The sequence below is a fragment of the Dama dama genome, chromosome 11, assembly GCF_033118175.1.
Source record: "Dama dama isolate Ldn47 chromosome 11, ASM3311817v1, whole genome shotgun sequence".
NCBI lineage: Eukaryota > Metazoa > Chordata > Mammalia > Artiodactyla > Cervidae > Dama > Dama dama.
Window position 1 is genome coordinate 42,412,437 of NC_083691.1, and position 11,654 is coordinate 42,424,090.

The window sequence follows — 11,654 nt, forward strand, 5'->3', positions numbered from 1 at the left end:
ATTTAGAGTTGCAAGCAATTTCCTGCCTCCCACAAAGTAGATGTTTGATTTATTTTGTTCTGGGAAATAGACCACAAGGAATTTTTAAGAAAAGTTTTATAAATTCCAGGGAGTCCCACGCCTGCCTGCCTGCCTGTCTCTTCACAGAAGACTGTGACAGAAGTCTATTTCTCATACTATCTCTGCTGTAAATTCTAGAATTGTTCACATCCAAATTTCTGTCTCAGTCCTGCTGTGGGACCAGTTGTGGTCCCCATAGTTACACCAGCCAATACATTCCCTTTTTTTTATTGAATTGGTTTGAGCTGGGTTTCTGTCACTGTGAATGAAAGAGTCCTGACAAGTTTAATACGATTTGGGGCAAGCTGTTTCATGTTTCTGAGTCTCAGCCTCCTCTCTTATAATAAGGGAGGGGGTCAGATTAGATAAGCAGCAAAGCCCCTTCTAGGATTTTAACATTTCAGAATTCTAGTACATGTAAGGCCACCAGTCTATGGAGCCCAAACATTTTTGACTGTGGGCAAACTTGGTTCCCTGGAGCCACATGCCACTCTTGGCCTGATCACCGCCTCCCCTCCAACATGACAGTGTCTATTGCTTCCACCTCTTTTTGGGGGTTGGTTGTTCTGATCACGTGCTCCTGTTGGAAGAGCTCCCTGTATTTCCTTTCTGGTATCTCCAGATATGTCCTCCAATATGATCTTTGTGGACACATTTTCTTTCTTCCTCACTCCAACTACTATTTGCCTTTTCCTCTCTTGTTCCATGTCTCGCTAAAAAGTCATGATCGCTTGTTCCACAGTATTTAGACATTCTTAGATCTAGTGTGTGAATCTTCCTCTTGCTTCAGCTCCTGCCCCATCCCTCCCCTAAACACAGCCCACTTCCAGAAGAATAGAAAATCCTCAATGAGATTAAAACTTTCATTTAGGCCTGGGAAAGAGCTTATCTTCTGAAAACACCAACTTTCCACTTAGCAAGTGCTCTTGAAGTTAAGAAATATAAGTATTAGCTTAACATTTTCTTGGAATGCGGAGACAGGATGTCCAGAAAACAAAGCAGAATTAGCTTTGAGTGTGAGTATGAGTATGTGTGTAATGCAAGTGTGTTGGTAATGAACATGCCTTTTATACCCTGAGCTCCCTTTCCTACACCACTGCAAGATCCTCTCCTCCGCCTCTTTTAATTGCAGTCCCAAAGTCCAGCCAGGCTACAAATACCTGCTGAAGTCCCTCTGAATGGAACAGCCTTGTAAAAGCCCACCTCCCAAGACGGCTGAAGGGAGTAGAGCTCCCACCAAAATGTGAAAAAGGATTGTCCTCCTGTTACTGGATGATTTCCCTCAGTGCTTCCTCAGTAGTTTCAGTTGCAGCATTCAGTTAAAGCCTCTTGCAAAGATGACTCCTCCAAATCTGGGGAGAAGGACAGCTTTTCCTTTGTTTGAAGTCTCCTCCACTGCTCATCCTGCCCAGTGGGTACTGGGTGGAAAAGTGTATGTGGTGATGTTCTGAAACAAAGGAGCGCTGGACCTGTCACCAAGGCCATGCAAGTGGGGAGTGTCGGGGGATCCTCTGTGGCTGTGTGCAGAGCTTAGAAAAGGGGCTGATTGCTTCTCCAGTCTTTGAGAGAAAGCTGCGTGTTCAAGGTATAATCTCCCCTGGGGGACCGAACCCCTCTGATTTTGTTAACAAGTATACTCATATTAGATGCCATTTTTAAATTCTTTTTACACACAGCTCTTTATTAGATGCTATTCTCTTCTCTCCACCCCCATCCCACCCACCCCAGGCTCCCCGGCCCTTCTAGAAAATCAGCCTGTATCTGAACACTGGGAGGAGAGGGAGGCAATGCACCCCCTTCATCTCAGCCTGCCAGAAAGAACCAGGCGCTCATCTGCAAAGACAGCTGCGGCTGAACGGGATGTGTTTCCATCCTCCAGTGTTTCCTGTCTTTCTAGTGACTTCCTATCTCTCTGTGATTGACAAATCGTTTTAAGATGCTGGAGACTGATGAAAAACAAAACCGAATCCTGCTGTGATCCTTTCACAGCTGGACCCTTTCTGTTCCATCTCTGAGTGGCAAGCAAGACTAGTGTGATCAAAAAGGAGAAGTCGGAAGGAACATCGCTCTGAAGAGAGGAAGGCAAGGCCAGGGGCTCTGTCTCAAAGCCCAGAGCTCTGAGCCGCCCTGGCACAAGCGTGGGAAAGCCAGACCCGCAGAGAGGAATGGGCAGAGCCCTCAAACCCAGGTAGGTCTGAGGAACCCTGGGAGGGTTACTTTTCCTGGCCTTCCTTTTCCTCTCGTGTAATTTGCGAGGTTTGGGGGAGAATTCCCTCACACCCTCGCACCTCACTGTTCTCGTTTGTAAACAGAAGGGCTCTGCAATAGGCACTTCTGAGATCCTGTGGTTCTGAGGCTGACATGAGGCAGGAGGGGCCGCGTCTCATGTAGCGGGGCTGTCTAGTAGGGCCCCCAGAGGCGGCTACACGGCTCTTTCCAGACCAGCGGTTCTTAAACTTGAGGTGCATTAGGATCCCCTGGAGGGTTTGCAGAAGCGGGCTGCTGGCCCCACCCCCAGAGTTGCCTTTCAGTAGGACTGGGGTGGGGCCTGAGAATTTACACTTCTAACAAGTTCCCAGGTGCGCCCCTGCCGCTAGTCTGGGGATCGAGAGTTGAGCGTCACATGGAGCAACGCCCAGGGCGTGGGGGAGCCGCTGAGAAGAAGGTCACGTGGGTTGAGCAAAGGCCGCCTGGGCAGCAGCCCTCAGGATGTGTGCCTCTCCCTCCCACCTGCAGGGGGCAGCCTGGTTCTGCCTCAGCCTAGAGGAAGCACCGGGTTAAGTTATCTCATGATAAAATAAATACTCTGGCTTCCTGAAAAATCCTAGGTAAATGTAAACCTACCTCTCGGGTCTGAGGAACACCTGTAGACTGAGTGTTCTCAGCCTGGATGGCTGGGGTTTTACTACTGAAAGAGACCAACTCTGCTAATGCTGGACTCCCGGGTAGGAAGCGTGTTCTCTCGCCTGAAGGCTCCCACTGCTGGCGAAGTGCGGGCTTAGCCTCAGGGCCCCGGAAATGTTCCATGGACGAGCAAATTAAGACCCTGAATATTTGTGCAAGAGCTGATGAAAGAGAAGGGCAGAGAGTGACGGAATGAGTTTTACAAATGGTCTATCTACCGGGGCACTGACCATTGTTTCGGAAAGCAAGAGTATCTTCTGGCGCTGGGTGATTCTCCCTGTGAAACTGCACAGGCCTTCCCAAAGGCTAGCGTGTTCAGATGGGCAGAGGGCTGCAGGAGCAAAACTAGCCAGCAGGGGTCGCCTCCACATTTGCTCCTTGGGTGGGGGGCAGTCTCAGCCTTGCGCAAGTCTTGTTCTTAAAACTTTTAAAGCCCGTTATACTGAGAAGCCTAAAACTTTTATTTAAAACAAAGTGAGAATAAATAAGCAATTCAAGACAAAAAAAAAAAAAAAAACAAACAAACAAACAAAAAAAAAAACAAAGAAAACCTCCAAGCTGCCTTCTATATGTGCAGCAGAGACAGCCTACAAAGTCCAAATTGCTCCAATAGAGAACAGCTCTCCCACCTAGGAAGCTGCTCGGCTCACAGAATTGCCCAGTATGGAAAAGAAAGGCTTTATGGGGACGTGTGAGGAGCAGCAGAGGCTCTCAGATGAGGAGAAGGTGCTTTGGGAGTCAAGACAGAAGACTAGGCTTCTTGGAAAGAATTCCTCTTTCCCCTCCAGGCTTCCCTGGTAGCTCAGACAGTAAAGAATCCACCTTCCATCCCTGGGTCAGAAAGATCCACTGGCACAGGCAATGGCTCCCCACTCCAGTATTCTTGCCTGGGAAATCTCTTGGACAGAGGAGCCTGGCAAGCTACTGTCCACGGGGTTGAAAAGAGTCAGAACTGACTGAGCGATATACTTCATCCCTCAGGTTAGGAGGTCAAATTTGGGCAGAGATTCAAGGCAGAGCCTGAGGACGATCTTAACAGTCTGATTATCTGCTCTGGTGTACTCAGTTTTCCCCTACCTGTGGATTTCTGTCCAAACTCAAGATATTTAGGTGTGAAAGTGGTACACACCAGGCTCACTATCAGTAAAGATAGAGGCCTTTTGGGGGGTCTCTAAGGGTGGTCCTAGGCTTGTACTGCCCCATTCCCACACTCTCACAGCTCCTTTAGTGGCCACAGTGGTCATGCCATGGAGCACAATCAGCATGTAAGACCAGCTGTGGATGTGAGGCAGAGCAACCCAATGTGGTGCAGCTGTAGGTCAACCCACAATTGACCACTGGAACAACACATGACCCTCCTTAGCAACATTATCTATCTCCTTCACTGGTAATGGGACACATCATTACATGGCACTTTTCACTAAGGTGGTTCCTCATGCTTTTCATCTCCCCTTCTCCAAAATTCTCCTCCTCTGTATTGTCAGTCTTCTTTGGTAGTGTCATCATTCATAAAATCACCTAAACAAAAAACTTCCTAGTTGGTTTTTGCTATTTCTCCACCATCCACATTCTGGCCAAGCCAAGAAATTCTGATTATCCTCTCTCCTCCATAGCCACTAGTTAGGACTCATCTGGATGGCTACTGGCCTCTATTCTCATCCTCAGCACTGATTCTAGATGCTAGATGCTCTAAAAGTCTTATTTGATCACAGAGTTCCGCTGCTTAAAAACCATGCATAGCTCCCCAAGCCTATAGAATATGTGGCTGCATTCCTTTCCAGAACCAGGAACCAGACAGGGTATAGATAAATGAGTGAGGGAATGAAGAGAAACTAACAGATGGGGAAGAGGAATTCGTAAGAGAGTTTTATTGAATTCCTGTCATGAGGGAGACCACCCACTGTAATCCTGTAAGCCCTACTATGCCCTGGAGTTGAATTCCAATAAGTACAAGGGAGTAAACATTGTATTTAAAATTTTTTCCATTATTCATGCCACAGGAGCCAGGCATGCTTCCCATTTCCTTTTCCACACTACTTATAGATTCCAAAAACACTTTGCACTGCCTCTCTGACATCCACACAAATGAGAAATGAAGTGCTGTATAGACCATCCCCCAGAGCATCTTTCTGTCATCATTTGGGTGGGTGCACAGTTCTAACCTTCTAGTCCTGCCTGGCCTCTAGCTGGAAAAAATAATGTGGTCTTAGAAGGAGAGAAATATTTCCTCTTTTAACACGGGCCCTTATCATATACCCCCCTTAGAAAATGACCACTTTTTCTGAACACACCCACACAAACACATTGGCTTCTTATAAAAACTGCTGTTATTGTGTTTTTGTCCTTAACATCTGCATTTTGAGGGTGATCGGCTCTTGCTGCTGCACTTGACAGGAGCTGACAAGTAACCACATGTGGGTGTCACGGATGCGGTGACTGGACTGTCCCAGGGATGAGGCCATGAGAAGCTGGTTTGGTGTTTGTACACCCAGGCAACCGTCATGTTTACTTACTGTCTCTGGTCAGCTTCCAAACCAGCAGCACCGCACCCATTAACACTGGGCTCCACGCTGGTTACTGATGAGTTGGACTGCCAGTTGTGAGGAATTATTACTTTTCACTTGAGCAACTGATGGTTTCATTGGAGGAGAAGCTTTACAAACACACATCAGAGTTTCGCTTGACAAAAATCCTGAATACCCAACCAGGTCATGAAACCCAGAGATGTGTCCTCCTCCCAGGCAGATCAGCTGCTCCTCTGCTTTAGAGGCTGATGTATGTTGTGCTTATCCACCTGTTTGGATTTGTTGGGATCCAAATTGTGTGTTTGGCATGGATCTAGACCTTAGGAACCCACAGATAAATAAGGTATGGTTGGCCAAGAGTGATAACTAGGGGAATAGGTAAATGTAATGCAAGTTCATAGGACTAGAAAAGCAGGCAGGAATGAAGTGCTGTGGGGGGCACAGAAGAGATGGATGGACAAGAGGGGGTGGTGTATGGAATGGTCGATACTTGAGCTGGGTATAAAAGGCAAGGAGGAGCCTTTGACAGGTGGGGATACTCACCACTATACTAATGAGGACGGCAAGGAGGAGCCTTTGAAGAACAGCACATGCTAGTTACTGTGCTTGGTGCTTTACCCGTATGGACTCATATGTGGCACTCACAACAGCCCAGTGAGAAGGGAACTGTTATTATCCCCAGTTTACAGATGAGGACCCTGGAGCGGGAAATGGCAACCCACTCCAGTATTCATGCCTGGAAAATTGCATGGACCGAGGAGCCTGGGAGGCTACAGTCCATGGGGTCGCAAACAGTCAGACACGACTGAGTGACATCAGCTCTGCAGAGGCTGAGCTTATGGAGGGTAAGTCACCTGTCTAAAGTCACATACCTAGTAAGTCAAGAACTTGGGATGTGAGGTATTGCCAGGTATGTAGTATTCACTCAGTAAACATTATATACTATTATTTTATTATTATCATCATTAAGCACAGGGCTACTGCCTCTATAAAGCCCATGTCCCTGAGACTGTGTTATCATGGCTCCAGCAGTCTATGAAATAAGAAGTCTGATTCTTACCCTGGGTCACTAGAAGCATGAATCCTTTTTGGTGGCATTCTTAATGTTCTGAGTTGAAACTTGGAGCCTTGGTAAATTCTGGGGAAGGCAGACTTGGTCTTTGGCTCCCACAGGTCACAGGAGGGCCTCTGTGCCCCTTGTGTGCACCTCTCCCTTCAGGCTGCTCTTCTATTCTTTCCCCGCTTCTGAAAAATCTGTTTCTTGATAAAGGATCAGACCATTCAAGTCAAAATCTTAGAACTTGAAACATGGAATCATTTGGTTTAGCTCCTTGATTTTATAGATGCAAAAACCAAGGCCAACTTAACCAAGATTGTTTTTGTTTCAAGAGATGTAACCCAACTTAAATTATCTCAAGTGAAAAGGGGAGATATATTCATTTTCAAGGGAAACTAGCTTCAGGGGTTAAAAACAAATGCCATTGGTTTGTTAGTACTCTCTTTTTAATCTTAGATCTTTTGTCTTTACTTCAAAATGTGATGTCTTAAATTGTTCTTTGTAGAGTTGGAATTCTTTTTTATGATTAGTAGAGGATATGGCCATGGGAAACCCCAGGCTACATCATTTCATATTAGTGATTTCAGATGAAACAGAGAACTTCTGTCTCCTTGTTTTAGTATATATAAATCCCAGGGAAAGACTCTGATTGGCCCAGTTTGGGTCACATGGCTACTTCTTGAACCAATCACTGTGGCTAACTGGATGTGCTATGATCAAAGATGACCTGGGTCTCATGTTATCCCATTGAGGAGTCCAGGAGAGATGACAGGAATTATGGAGGGTTGCTCTCACCAGAAGGGCAGTGAGGTTATCAGTCTTCTAAGACCTCAGTGATCATCATGTCCGATGATAATGGCCTTTACATAATTCCTTCCCTTTAAGTGTGAGTTTGATCTAGTGATTCACTTCTAATGTATAGAATACAGTGAAGGTGATGGAATAGTCCTTCTAACAGTATTTTACCAAAGTCTATGATCCCCCTTTTCCCTTGCTTACTCTGATGAAGACAACTCCCATATTATAAGCTACCCTATGGAAAGGCTCATGTGGCAAGAAGTTGAGGATCAGCTCTGGCCAATAGACAGCAAGGAACTGAGACTCTCAATCCAATAGCCCACAAGGAGCTGAGTCCTGTCATTAACCACTCACTGAGTGACCTTAGGAGTGGATGCCTCCCCATATGAGCCTTGAGTGAGGGCAGACCTGGCTGACTCCTTGACTATAGCCTGTGAGAGACCCTGAGCTGGATGATCCAGCTAAGCTGTACTTACATTCCTGACCCATAGGAACTGTGATGTCAGCAGTGCACATGGCTTTAAGCTGCTAAATTTTGGAGTAACTTGTTATACAACAAAAGAAAGTTAATACAAGAAGGAAGGACATTGCACAGACAGAAAAAATACACAGTTATCTGCTGCAGAACCTACTAGTACCCAAAATACCACCATTGTTCTGGTTTCTGAATGTCCTGAGCTTTCCTCATCAGACTTCCTGCCAGTTCTGTTTTCCTTGCTGCCTTTAATATCCCTGTCTTCTTCATAACTTTTATTTCTTTCCATTTTCCTTGCTTTTAAGAAAACCAGCAGGAAAGCAAAAGAACAAAGAAGAGACATATGTTGAGAAACTAGCAGTAATGAGAGTCTACTATGTGTCAAGCACTTTGCAGCCCACTTTCCATGATTAGTCTCATTGAATCATTTCCCCAAACCCTAGGAGGCTAGTTTTATTAGATCTGTTCCACAGGTAAGAAAACTGAAGCATGGAGGGTTGACAAAACTTCCACAAGATCACTTATCAGGGAAGTGGCTGTGATGGGACACAAACAAAGCATGTTGGTCCTGCTGCAGCATGCTGCCTGCTGGCATGCAGGTAATTGTTTTCATACAATAATAGGCCCTTTGTTCATGCTGATGGGGGCATGGGGCTGACTCCAGCATCAGGCCTTCATTCAGAGAAGGCTGACCAGTTTGATTGTACAGTTTTGACAGAATTACTCTGTTCTTTTCTTTCTGTGCCAACAGGTAAATTTCTAACCGGAACTACTGCCAGCTAAACAGATCCCTTGGGGAGGGAATCCCTTCATCACTCTCCAAGTCAAATTGCTTCTGTGTTAAACCAAAGCTGAGCATGCCAGGGAAGATGCACTGCCTCCTGCTCTCATGGGCACCTGCAATGGCCCACCTCAGTGGAGGCCAGCCAGGAATTTGGGGGCCCGGAGAGGATGTCCTAAGCTTCCTCACTATGAAGAGGAGCCCTTAGTCTCAGCTTCTGCCACACCTAATGGGACGTGTGATGGAGTGGAGTGTTCTATTTGCAGATATAACTCTGATTCCTTCACCTGGATGGCACTGTAAAGTCTTATCAGCTGAACAAGAGAAGCCAAGAACAGAGACTAGAGACAGAGACAAACAGTTTTCCTGAAATGCTGTTCTGGGCCATGTGAGTCATAGCTGAACCACCAAGGGAAGCATTTTTAGAACATCACAGAGGGGACAGTCATAGGCCCAAGCCTTTAAAGGACTGCATTTTTTAGAAGGTCAACTGCTTTTTCCCTGGAGGGGGTCCTTCTAATAAGGGAGTGTAGAAGTGGATAATTAATAATTGTGATACTCTGAAAGTGACCTGAAAAAGGAAAAAGTTTACATGGAACCAGCCTCTTATCCAAGATATGTCTCTTCCCCCCCTGCTTCGGTCTGATCTAGGGAAGAAGTGATGCTTAGCTCAAGTTTCCAGACTCCAGTTCTCACAACTCACAACTGGTAAGAACTGGACTCCAGTTCTTACCAACCTACAGTTGCATTTCATTATCAATCTGATTTATAGAGCTGAGAATCACATTTTATCAGGATACAGCTACATGAGCAGAAATGTATCACAAATTCCTTTTCCTCCATTTGTATTTTCAGTATTATGTATTAATTACCAAAATCTTTTCATCAGGACAAACATATGGTGTATTTGTGCATGTACCAATATCAAGCACATACCTGGTGTGTACCCATAGCTTAATTAGAACAAAACTGGGGGAAGGAGTTAGATGTATTGGGTCCTAAGGCAGAATTGCCTCCATATTTCTGAACAAGTCACTCATTTCTGGTTTCTGTCCTTTCTCTAAGGAGTTCTCCCAGAGTCCTCTTCCGTCTCCACTGCCCTATTTTTTTCTGTCCCTGCTTTGTGGGCTATTCCACCACCTCCAAGGTGGTGAGATTCTCCAAGGCCCTCTGTCTGCTGAGACTGTGACCTGCTGAGGCCACATCTTCTCAGTACTGTAGCTGACCCCAGAACAGATGAGATACCTTTTGCTCAGTTCCTGCAGCTGAGGGTATTCTTGTCAGGCTCACTCTCTGAGTTGCTAGTAATGAGAACACTGGTTGAGTGCTTAGTATATGCTGGGCTCATGCTAAGCTCTTTATGTGCTTTGTTTTCATTAATCCCCGCAAGAAGCTTGTCCCTCTTGTCATGCTCCTTTACAAATGCGGACAGTGTGGAGCAGAGAGGTTAAATAACATGCACAGGGTTGCCCATCTTGTAGTGGTGCTGGAAGTTGAATGCAGCCAAAGGGCTCTAAAACTTGTATTCTGCACCATGATGCTAGTGACTGATTCTAGATCTTAGCCCATTTCCTGCAGAGTCCTTTGGGTCCTAGTTGTTTGGGTCAGGTACAGCAGTATCATGAGAAAAGACAGGTATTCAATAAATTCTGTTGAAGAATCTTGTGTTGAACGTCCTCTGAGTGTGAAGCACTGCTAATTTGCAAACCTGGGATGTGAGATTTGGTATGAAGATGAAGCACACTAGTTTTTCATGTAATGATTGGGAAGGAAATCCTTTTGCTGGCAAGAATAGTAGATCTGACCTGAGACAACATTGTGAAGTCCCTGTGTGTCCCACTATCTGGCCCTTCTTGACCTTTTTCTGTTCTTTCTTTGGCTTAGCTGGCTTCTCCTTCTCCTCCGCCCTGTATCTTCTCTCTGTGCTCTGCACCCAGCACTGCACTCAGAAATAGGTCACATGCACCCTAGTGCATCTTTGATGTAAGACTTATCTTCGGATTATCCAGGAGTGCCTACTTCAACATTTATTTAGTTACCTGGCTCCAGACATGCCATGACAGGTCATGGTATCTCCAACCTCACCGAGCTTATATTTTGGTAGGTGTAGGCTCACATGTGTTCTTGTAATAGGATAAAATGAAATGAGAAGTCTAAAGGGAACTATATAAAGTGAGGCTGGAACCCAAGCTGGTTAATACAAAGCATTGTTCTTTTCTGTGGTGATGAAAATATTATAAAACTGGATTGGAACATTGGTTGCATGGGTATGTGCGAGCTCAGTTGCTTCACTTGTGTCTTACTCCCTGCAACACTGTGGACTGTAGCCTGCCAGGCTCTTCTATCCTTGGGATTCTCCAGGCAAAAATACTGGAGTGGGTTGCCATGCACTTCTCCAGGGGATTTTCCGGACTCAGGGATCGAAACCACGTCTCTTATGTCCCCTGCATTGGCAGGTGGATTCTTTACCGCTAGTGCCACCTGGGAAGCCCTTGGATGCATAGGGATTATCTATTCTCAAAGTTCATCAGATTGTGTACTGAAGACCTATACATTTCTTTGTGTGTAAATATTACCTAAATAAAACCTGTTTTTTGTTGTTGTTATTGTTGTTGAAGAAATGAGAAAAGAAGTATCAGTAAGCAGACATAGAGAGTCATTCCCAAACGCCATTTGGTCAGTCATCTGTCATTTATTCACCAAATATTTCTTGAGAAGCTAATATGTATTAGGACTGTTCTAGAATCCATCAAGGAGATCCAACCAGTCCATCCTAAAGGAGATCAGCCCTGGGTGTTCATTGGAAGGACTGATGCTGAAGCTGAAACTCCAATACTTTGGCCACCTCATGCGAAGAGTTGACTCGTTGGAAAAGACCCTGATGCTGGGAGGGATTGGGGGCAGGAGAAGAAGGGGACGACAGAGGATGAGATGGCTGGGTGGCATCACCGACTCGATGGACGTAAGTTTGCGTAAACTCCAGGAGTTGATGATGGACGGGGAGGCCTGGCATGCTGTGGTTCATGGGGTCACAAAGAGTCGGACACGACTGAG

General features: G+C 45.7%; 1 long non-coding RNA gene across 1 annotated transcript; it reads left to right on the forward strand.

Moving 5' to 3' along the window:
* Positions 1–1,810: 1,810 nt before the first annotated feature.
* LOC133064750 (uncharacterized) lies at positions 1,811–11,202 on the forward strand. The gene is made up of 2 exons (XR_009694706.1): positions 1,811–2,248; positions 8,571–11,202. It is a non-coding gene; the product is annotated as an uncharacterized LOC133064750 (long non-coding RNA).
* The last annotated feature ends 452 nt before the right edge of the window (positions 11,203–11,654 follow it).